This window comes from Metopolophium dirhodum, chromosome 8 (genome assembly GCF_019925205.1).
Source record: "Metopolophium dirhodum isolate CAU chromosome 8, ASM1992520v1, whole genome shotgun sequence".
Taxonomy (NCBI): domain Eukaryota; kingdom Metazoa; phylum Arthropoda; class Insecta; order Hemiptera; family Aphididae; genus Metopolophium; species Metopolophium dirhodum.
Genome location: NC_083567.1, coordinates 27,977,236 through 27,988,225, shown reverse-complemented (window position 1 = coordinate 27,988,225; position 10,990 = coordinate 27,977,236).

Here is a 10,990-nt window from a genome sequence, read left to right as displayed (position 1 = left end):
CGTCACATAATTATAGTTGAGAATTGATAACGTATAAATATAATATGACTAATTATCTAAAATTGTCTGACCTTAACATTATACAATATTATACAGCTGTATATAAAAAATAATATATTATTGACATTATATAAATCTATAAGTCTACCCATATATGTGTTTTTTAATAGAAAAATAGAAATAAAAACGTACAGGTTGAATAACTCTACATTAATTCAACGACGGATTATATTTGATAAAACGTAATATTAAAAAAAAAATTAAAAATGAAACAATTTTTCTTTAAAACTGTGTACAAATTACGCATGCGTAGATAATATTATTTTTAATTGCAATCAAACATAATATTGTCTAATTACGATCTTCGTGTGATAATCATTGTAGTAAGTTTAATAGTAAAATTTAATAAGTACATTAAGAATACTGCCAAATGCCAATAATGAATACCATGATGGCAAGGCGAATGTTTAATAATATATACTACATTACTTAGTATAGTCTACTAGACTTTACAAACTCCGATACCTTCTCAAATCGAATATTCGAATTAGTACCAAACTCCTACTATAGTTCTATTAACAAATCATCCATACAATAATACGACCTACCTATGCCCAACGGTATACGTATCCAACTATATCCAAGTATCCAATTACGGGCTGCAGATATTAAACATTTAAACATCAAACATCAAAATCATTCGGAGTTCTTTCAATCAATGTCTGCAGCTTAGTTTGGTCTTTACGAATGCCTCTTGGTTAACCGCAACCTCACTTTATATTCACAGACCTAAAAATTCCAAAAAATCCTGCGTTTATACAAACAATTACATAACACTAAAACACTAAAAACTAATAAATTATAATAAATTTATGTTTTAACCAACCTAAACATATTCGTCCTTTCTCCATCACTATCCTCGAAAATTCAACTCGTCAGCTTAATACTAAATGACTCGGATACCTTCTTAAAAAAAAGAATGTCAACGGATTAGATAACTAAATCAGCTGTTTATTTAAACCGTCCCGTCCTAGAAGTATACAGTTGCATCGTATATTCGTGTTTTATTACTTTTATATGTACCATTTCATTTATATTGTTTTTTTTATTAATTCCCCGCGGCAACTTAGGTTATTGGGTGGTTTTTTACTGTGTGTGAGGATACTGTAGGTTTTAAACACGTTTACAGAGTTTAGCAGATTTTTTTATGTGCACCCGTAGGTATCTGCCATGTTCGGGTAGGGGATGGCGGCACTTCTCTCCGGACACCGTAACTTGTCCGAATAAAAATGCCGCCCACGGATGAGGTTTTGAACCTGTGTCGGTGCTCGTCGCAATACCGACGCCTTAGTCCGCTCGGTCACTCCATCCCCAATATATTGTTTTAATTGTATACAAACTATATATATTCGTTTTCTTGGTAAAAAAAAAAATACACGATTATTATTCGCGCATATTCAGATATTTGGACATTTTAAATTCTGAACGGAGCGAGGAATGTATAGAAACCTATACATATTTGTTTTAATTTTTTTTTTTTGTGTGTCCTGCAAAGACACTTTTTGGAGCTGAACATTTGCATCAATCTTCAAAATTGAAGGTGGTTTCTGGTAGAAAATTGTATATGTTGGTATTTTGAGTGGTTTAAAGTAGGACATCCCCCGTAATTTTCTTGAAAGTTAGTAGAGAAAATTACAACTAATATCGGAAAACAGGAATATTTACGCAACAGCGCAATTCCACTTTGACAAAATCGGTTTTGTTTTTCTAATGTGGTTAGGAAAGGAATAACCACAGACTAAAGGCTTGACAAATGAAAACAAAGTTCTTCTTACAGCAATTTGAAATTATATTTAAATTTAAGATTTCATAATCTCTATATATTGCTTCATCAAAAGAAAAAACAATTTGAAAATTAAAGATTGGTCAATTTGATGTCATGGAAAAATAGCTCAAATTCATATTCTGCAGTGTGTTCACTGATCGCCCACATGTGCATTGTATACGCTCTTCTTTTTTTCAAACGAAATTTAATTTACGAGCTAATACTCATTACTCGTAAGTACGAATTAGAATTTCAATATGAATGCCAGACACGTGTTCATACCCAATGTCTGTCGAAAAGAATCTGAGCTGGTGTTCCGTATAAATATTCATTGTACATTTATAAAATAATTTTTTTCAATTGAAATTATACAATTAAAATTTGTCCTTTGATTTAAATATTGCAAGTAGAAACATTAGGACGTCTTCAATATATCTATTGAGTTAATAATAACCCAATAAAAAATAATGTACCTACTTAAATATATTATTGATAAATAATTTAATTAATAGAATAATTGGTATAATTATACACTAATCACTAATCAGCGATCAGTGCATCCATCAACTTTATGTTTTTCATTGTATAATATATAATATTAAGTACAGTGTACACTATGTATATTATATATAAATAATATACCTATATCTACTCATCGGGTTTTCGAATCAAATATGAAAAATTTAAATGTTTATAAATGTATGGTATTATATTATTATCTATGGGCGGCATAATGAAAGTTAAATATTAATTTACGACGGAGTTTTCAACGATCAACTTTTTTTAGAATAACGCGTAATCTAATTAAATTTTCAACGCGTCAATGAGTTTCCCCTCGAGTTCTATAAGTTGAGGCAATGAAGTGGTGTCTGTACTCTCGCATGCAAGAATGCAGTTTTGCATAATCCGTCTTTAATATATACTATAATATAGACTATATATGGAGTGAAGACCCACACTCGTTTAAATTTCGTCTATTTCAGATCAGTCTTCGATTCATTTTCCTTTCTTAACCTCGACAATACAACAAATATTATGCTATACAGCCTGCAAGCACTAGGGATCATTGCAGTCATGGTTAGGGTTCGGAACTTATTGCACTCAAATTTTTGTTCAATGCATGCACACATCATATTATGCACCTATTATATAACTGAAATATGTAACTAACATTTTTTTTTAAATATCATATAAAAACCTTGATTTATTAAATTTTAAGACTTAACAATGCCTTTAAATTTATAAATTTATTGTTAATAGTGAGTAACCAAATATCACATATCTGCTGCACCTACCATAATTTCACAACGTTTAAAAAACAAAACAAAAAACATACTATACTTTGATTCGTACTAAACTTATATATGGTCGAGTCTTAACAGTAAAAAAAATAATGTTAACCATCAAAATTTATTTATTTTAAACAAAATGTGAAAACTTGTAAATTTGATAAACATAATTAATATTGCCGCAATTTTTCAAATCATATTATGTGTTTTACAAAATAATATGCAAAAATATGCAATATATACATTTTCGTATTTAAGTTATCGTTATGTCTCAAAATACATTTATATAATGTTCTACAGCCGTAGTTAAAGAACATTCAAATGCAACAAGTCCTGAACCCTGGTTATGGTCATTTATGAATTTTCAATGCACATTACATATAAATAATATAAATAATATTATTTTTCATAACGAGATAAAAACCGCGTAACGATTATAATACATATTATAATATTTATAATCGTATGATGAGTTTTGAGAATTTCGATTTTAATTGTGGTCGTTATAATATATACACAGTGATTAGAAATTAATATCAATAATTTATACGTAACAAAGTGTTGCAATGATATAGTATATACGGCGAGTATAGGTACAGCTAATATTTCGTGAAAATGTGCATGCTACTAAAAAAAAATAGATAATATTTTTCCTTTGCAAGGAAAATTGTGGAGTCATACATTTGATTTTCGGTATAATGCAGTGGAAAAATTTCTAGTAGCATAATATACATTATGATTTATGTTAGGAATTTAATGAATTAAGAATGATTGATTTTTAGAATAATAAAAATAATTCAAAACTTGTAAAGTTATTAATTTTTTTTTGTTTTTATTGTTTATTTGCGTATCTATAGCGATAAAGAAAGTAGAAAAATCGGTTGGAAAAAAAGTTATGCAAAGACCTAAGAAATATCTTGTTAAAAAAAAAATAGATGCAGAGTAGTATAGCTTGAATTAAATAATATTATTATACATTTAAAAGTGATAGTAAATCATTGAACGCAAAACCCAGTTTTTTTCAAATGTCATCATATTTCAACTTTAAACTCATGATTTAAAATAATGATTTTGAATATTTTTTAATTGCTTATACCTAAAATAAAATCATTAGATTTGCATTTAATTTAACAGTCTGTGTTGAAAGACGACAAAATGGGTTTCCAAAATATTATGAAGAGTCAAAAATATCAAATCTCTATATATTATAATATTATCATTAATATCACATTGCTTAAAATGTAATACAAGTACTTATATTATTTACCTAATAAAAGTTATAAAACTGATGGAAAATCCAAACTGCAAATTTCTGCTTTAGTGAAGAATGTTAGAATTTTCTACAAATAAATTTTTTTTAAAAAAATTCTCATAATAGATATTATTATAGGCAATACATTTATGACAATCATGAGTAATTAGTCCCCAAGGTTGTAAGACATTAAACTTTAGTCATCATATTATATAAAATATGACACATAATTGTAGACAAACGAAAAATATGAGAAGGTATATAATTATTATTTTTTTTAGGTTTATTATTTTATCAGTATTATGAGAAATTAATGTAAATTCAATAATAAAAAACAACTTAATTTTAGTTTATACTATTTGTCTCAATCGATTATTACTCGAGTAATTAATTAAATTATTTCCATATAAATTTAAATAATTTTTCTGTAGTATAAAGTATTGTACGTATAGCCATTGGCATTAGCCTGTAAAGGTAATACCAAGTAAACAATTTATTTTGAATTTATATTCTTGTATTTGTAAGCACGTTTCGTAGAAAATTATTTGAAAATAAAATTCTGGAATTTATCAAACAGCATAACGGCTAACGAGGTTTTACGCATTTATTTCATTCCTATATAAACGCGAGCAGCGTGATTTCGTATTTTTCTCTGACTTCAATGGAAAAAATACCTACCTAGGTACCTATAATAATATACTTCTTTAAAATAAACTATTTCTATTAGCTAACGCGTTTCTGAGGAATAATCATATTTTTTACACTCGATCCCTCGTCTTAGAGTAATAATTTGCATTTAATATTTGAAAATAATTGACATTACCCGTAGTTTGGAGAACAGACAATGGCTAGGGTGTACTATTATACATAGACTTTCAATATTATATATACAGATATTATGACGTGTATATGGTGCAATGTATGAATATATTATTATTATGATTAATGGTTAAACCTCATCTGCACCAACTGTGTATAATAATATAATCGAGTTTGAGACTGTGGAACAATTAAAAAATCTGTCTAGACCCTTCTCCTAAGTACACGTAAATCTAATGTATATCATTATATTATAATATTATATTGTGTAATATTAATACATGTCAACCGATCAAATGATGATTTCCGATAAAATTACTATAACACGTGTCCAATATATGTATATATTAAATTATACATGAAGTATATATTTGTGTATTGCGTATAAATTATTTCATAAAAGACTATCTGAATATATTACGAGATTAACATATATTTCAGGGTAGTCATTTAATTTAAATTTAATTTAAACCTCTATTGTTCGTCTAATGATTATTATTTCGTAACGCCTATTTTCCGGGTCAACAAGTATTATATTTCATATTATTTTTATGTTAATTTAATTTCTAATTGTTTTTTACACGCATCGCTATTGTCCACCGCCCGGTACCGGTACTCGACTTTACCTAAATAAAAAGAAAAAGAAAAAGAAATGCGACGAGGTGTAAAAATAAAGTTATAAAAAAAAGTTTGGGATAAAAACTCGTAAACGAGATAATATAAGTCGTAAACTTCTGTTACCGTTCAATTAACTAAATTATTGTCTTAAGAATTATAAATGATAATAATTATACACCCATCTTTTTGAATCGTAAATACGTAGATTGCTGAATATTTTTTTTTTCATCAAAATCCTAGTCAAAATAAACGCTGGTGTTTAATTAGCGTTAATAGTTTCAAAATTAGAAACAAAACAAAACGATTCGGTCGAATGAAATTAAGAAATATATTACGTTTTAACAACATTTACTGGGTTTTATTGATACGTTTAGGTTACGTTATAAGCACGATTAAAGTTATACTTAGTATATCTTTAATCGTGGTTATAAGTCAGTGACTTGGTGCAAGAAGGGCCAAGTTCTGTTTTGACAGTGTTCAGGAATTTAAAATATTAAATTTGCCAATTTTTAAAATTTTTAAAATTTACATAAAAATCTTAAATTGTATATTTGTATGTAGGAAATCTAAAACTGCTGTTACTTAATTACATTTGTTTTTATTTCATTGTATGAATCTCATTTTGTTTTTAAGTATAAATATGTACGTTTTAGTTTGAAATTGGTCTCCCAGAAAAAATAATAAAATTACCTTGGTTTGACATAGGCCAAAAACTAAAATTTAAAATATACAATTTTTAATAAATAAAAGAACTTGACTTTTTTTATTAAAACCTAATAATAATATTTAATTGAGCATAATATTAATAACTTTTACATTTATAAACTTTATTAATTTATTTCGAAATGGCCAATGTCGTGGCTATAAATAATATGTGGCCAATGTTGACATCGGCCCATAATAAATCGATTATTATTTTATCGATTATTGTCAAAAAGGCCAACGTCAAATCTAATTTGGTCATACAGCATAAGAGACATTGGCCCTTTTAACACAAGTAACATTATCAAATTTAAATGACATTGGGCAAATAATATAAAGTTTGTCAAAATGTGACATTGGCCCTTCTTGCACCAAGCCACAGAAGTAATTCCATAGTAATTTGAATTTAAAAAAGCAGGAATTGTGCTAGGTGAATACAATAATAATTTCACTATTATTATTATTATTATTATTATTGAATCATAAGCACCATTGCACCAAAACCGATAAGTTAAATTTCAATCAGGTCAACATTTTAAACTAGATTTGACATGCTCGAATGAGAGTATGGGACCCTGGTAAAAAAATAGCTTAAAATAGTTCAACTGAGCTATACTCACACTATAGGAATTGAAACTGGTAGTATAAAAGTCGAAAACGGATAAACAACTTTCACTAGATAAAACTATAAATAGCTTTATATAATATTAAGATGAAAAATTGAAAACAATAATCTGTAATTTATACGATAGTATATAAATATATGATATTATAAACTATTAGCACTATAGCACAAACTCACCCAAATCCTAGTTAGTTACCTTATCTGTATAAGTGATTTATCAATTGTTGAAAGTGGATATAGTCGATAATATATTTAAAATAAAAACAACATCATTTTATTCGTTCATGGAATTTTGTTCACGTGTATTACATATTATAATTCATATTTTATTGATGCCCAACATTTATTTTTTATTATTTTGTATCATAGCATTCAGATCAAACAAATTATTAGATAAAACATATATTAAAAACATTGGTTCAATAAAGGATTTAACCAATACAACTTTTATTTCATTATTCTTAACTAAAATTCAATGGTTATAATATATTTCAGTAAAGTGTCAATTATCCTAGATATATATATATACAAGCTGTCAGCTGAAAGTGAATAATTGGTGCAAATTATAATAATACTTTTAAAATTTAAGGCGAGAAAAGTGCAATTTGGACCAACCTTGTCTTTAAGTTCTAGAAGTTTCTTTAAGACCACCTGTACTGTGTGACTATAATATAATTAATAAACAATCACATTTAATAATATTTTTCTAGTTCTTTGTGTTCTTCTTACATATTATTGAGTATAAACAATGAAAATTCTTAATAAACCACATAATATTGTATATACCAATACCTACTCATAATATTCAAACCATTATGCATTTTACAAACCTCTTATGAATAATTATCTAGTTAATACCTTCTAGACTACTACGAGTAGATGAACACTATACCTAAGTATTTATATAATATAATAGTTTTGGTCAAATAAAACAACAAAAGAAATAAGTCTTAAGTCTGACAAACGCTTACGGTCGTGAATCGCAGGTATACTAATAGCTAGGTACTTGTGGTGTAATAATATAATATTTCATTTTCATTTTTTTTAACGACAAAATACATTTTAAATTTCAAATTCCGAAGCAGAATATTTTTGAAAGAGTTTTGATCATTGGCGCAAAATGGGGGGATGGCGGAGGACTTGGTAGTCCAAATTCAAAATTCAGTACTTACTATTAAGCATAATTTTTTTTTTGTACTTTTATTGAGTTAAACAATCTATACATATTTTGTATAATTAGCTTATAAATGATTACAAGAAGGTTACTGCCAGAAGATGTGATAGAGAAGCCGCCCACTGGCGACTCCTGGTGTGGTCATTTTGTGTGTCCTTTTTAGAAAATTTATCCCATGGTTTTGACACCAACAATCAATTTTCGTACAACTACCTGATACATACATTTGTTATTTAATAGGTGTTCAAAGTATAAATCTACGAAAGAAAGTGCAGGCACAGTGGTAGCCCGAAAAATTTGGTCCACTACTCCACGCCCTCATCAAAAACTTTAATTAATGGACAGCTAGTAGCTACATACCCTACTTAGTACCTATTACAACAATATAATTAACTATAGAAGTGATTCGAAATTTGATTTTTGTATATCAAAACTCTCAAAAAAATATTCTATTTTGGAATATGAAACGTGAAATGTACCTGTGTTAACGTTCAAATAAGTAAAAAAACTTAAAAAATAATACCTACCGATAAATTAATATTAAAAATATTGTTCTGTAATAAATTTGAATGCTGTGAAAAAAAACAATGAATACAAATACCTACGTTGATGCTTTTTGAGATACTGATATTATGTTTACCGTTTAAAATATTCACCCTGTATTGGGGGCATATATAGGGTGCAGCATCATGAGCAGGAAGATTTGGGAATTTCTCAGTATAATTAAACTGTCAAGCCCTTCAGATACGCCTCGGACCCAAGTTGGCCGGCTTCCCCCGCGAAGCTTCTCCTAAAACGTTCTCTCCAAAACGGCGTACATAAATTCGTATGGCCATTTGTCGTTTTTACTCGCATCCGACGCGTCGCGGACAGCGAAGACGCGCTCTGTATGTACATACTGTACACTATACCTTCGCTGCACGCGCACTATTCTCTATATATATCATATTGTTTATGGTATATTATAGGTATATAGGCTATAACTATAGCCGTGCATAGCAGTATAGCCGTATAGGTATAGGTATATAATATATATATATTGCACGTCGTCGTCGTTTTCTAGAAAGTAGAAAGACAAATTGGGAAATCCAATTACTCGTGTGCTTTATTGCTTCCTGCGCGGAGAGCTCGGAAACGTCCATTTGTCACTCTGTCACACACGCAATATATACGCAATATTATATACTACATACATTATACTTATACATATAGGTATATACCATATACCGCACGACGGTGCAGCAAGTACCTATATTTCGTCGTCGAACTTCGGTTTCTACCCTTCTCGAAGTCACCCTGCGCAACATCAGAGTCATCATCACGACATAATATTGTATAAGTACTCTAAATATATTATATTGTACCTACGCGCATACATAATATTATATACTACTACTACTAGGATTTTTTCGGTGTGTTTTTTCCCCGCACGATATTATAATAATATATTATACCTAATGGTTATAATAATTAATTCATTAATTAGGTATGTAAAACATAATTTATACATTTCTAATCACATGCAATGCGGTTAATAGTTGTTATAAACCAGGTGAGCGAGAATCCAGTTAAATATTTTATACGACCGGTCATTAGATATAGGTACGTTAATAAAATAGACGCGACCTGTAGATGTGTATTTGGCGTACAGACACACAAACACGTGGATATAATAATATAGACATTACATTAAACTTCCTTTTGCGTATTATACATAATAATAATAATAATATAATACATATTATAATTCTATCGGAAATTGTAGTTAACGCTCCGGCGGCTGCTGTCGAAAATGTGCATTGTGTGTATACTAATATTATAAATTAATAATAATTACGAGTGCGAAACGCCTATACACAACCGGTCTCCGTCCGCGTATTTGGTCGCGTATCGCCAAAAGCCATTCACCACTCGGGGGCACACCCCGCGACGAAAAAAGTCTTCTCTCCCAATATTGTAATAATAATATGAACGACTCGATCGCAATATAATGTTCTGATCTAAATATTATATACCATAAACGAACGTCGCTCTAAATATTTCACTACAATTAAAGAATCTACATTAATTTTTATATTTTTAATACATTAATAATATACTACGTGTAATGTGCATTGTGCATCTATACGATCTACTACGAAAGTGCACGGTACTTATGTAATGTAAAATATTATAGTTAATATAGTACCTAAATGGCTAAATACATTATACAATAATATGTTCATGTACATTATATGTGGATTATACTTAAGGTGGGTCACCCTTTGTTTTCTAGTTATACATATAGCTATAATATAAAACGATAAAACCCGATGGCCCACTCTCTAACCTGTAGATAATATATTATCACATGACACTTTATGTACAGCAGAGCAGTACCATGTACGTAAATAGGGGGGACTTTAAGGGCTAAGCCCCCAATCGTTTCCTAATTTTTTTTTAAGATTATTCAAAATCACTATAGCATGGCTTTACCCCCCCCCCCCCCCCCCCCCCAAATATCAAACACTGTTTACACCCATGATCGGTACATACCCACTTGTCCACCGTTTTAGATTCTGAGCGGAGTGATGAATGTTGTCAAAAAAATTTTATTTGTTGGGTCAAAAAGCTTTAAAATTTAATATAAGGCTCCGGATATATTTTTACTATAGCAGTTGAGAAATATTAAAAATGTGTAAGCACA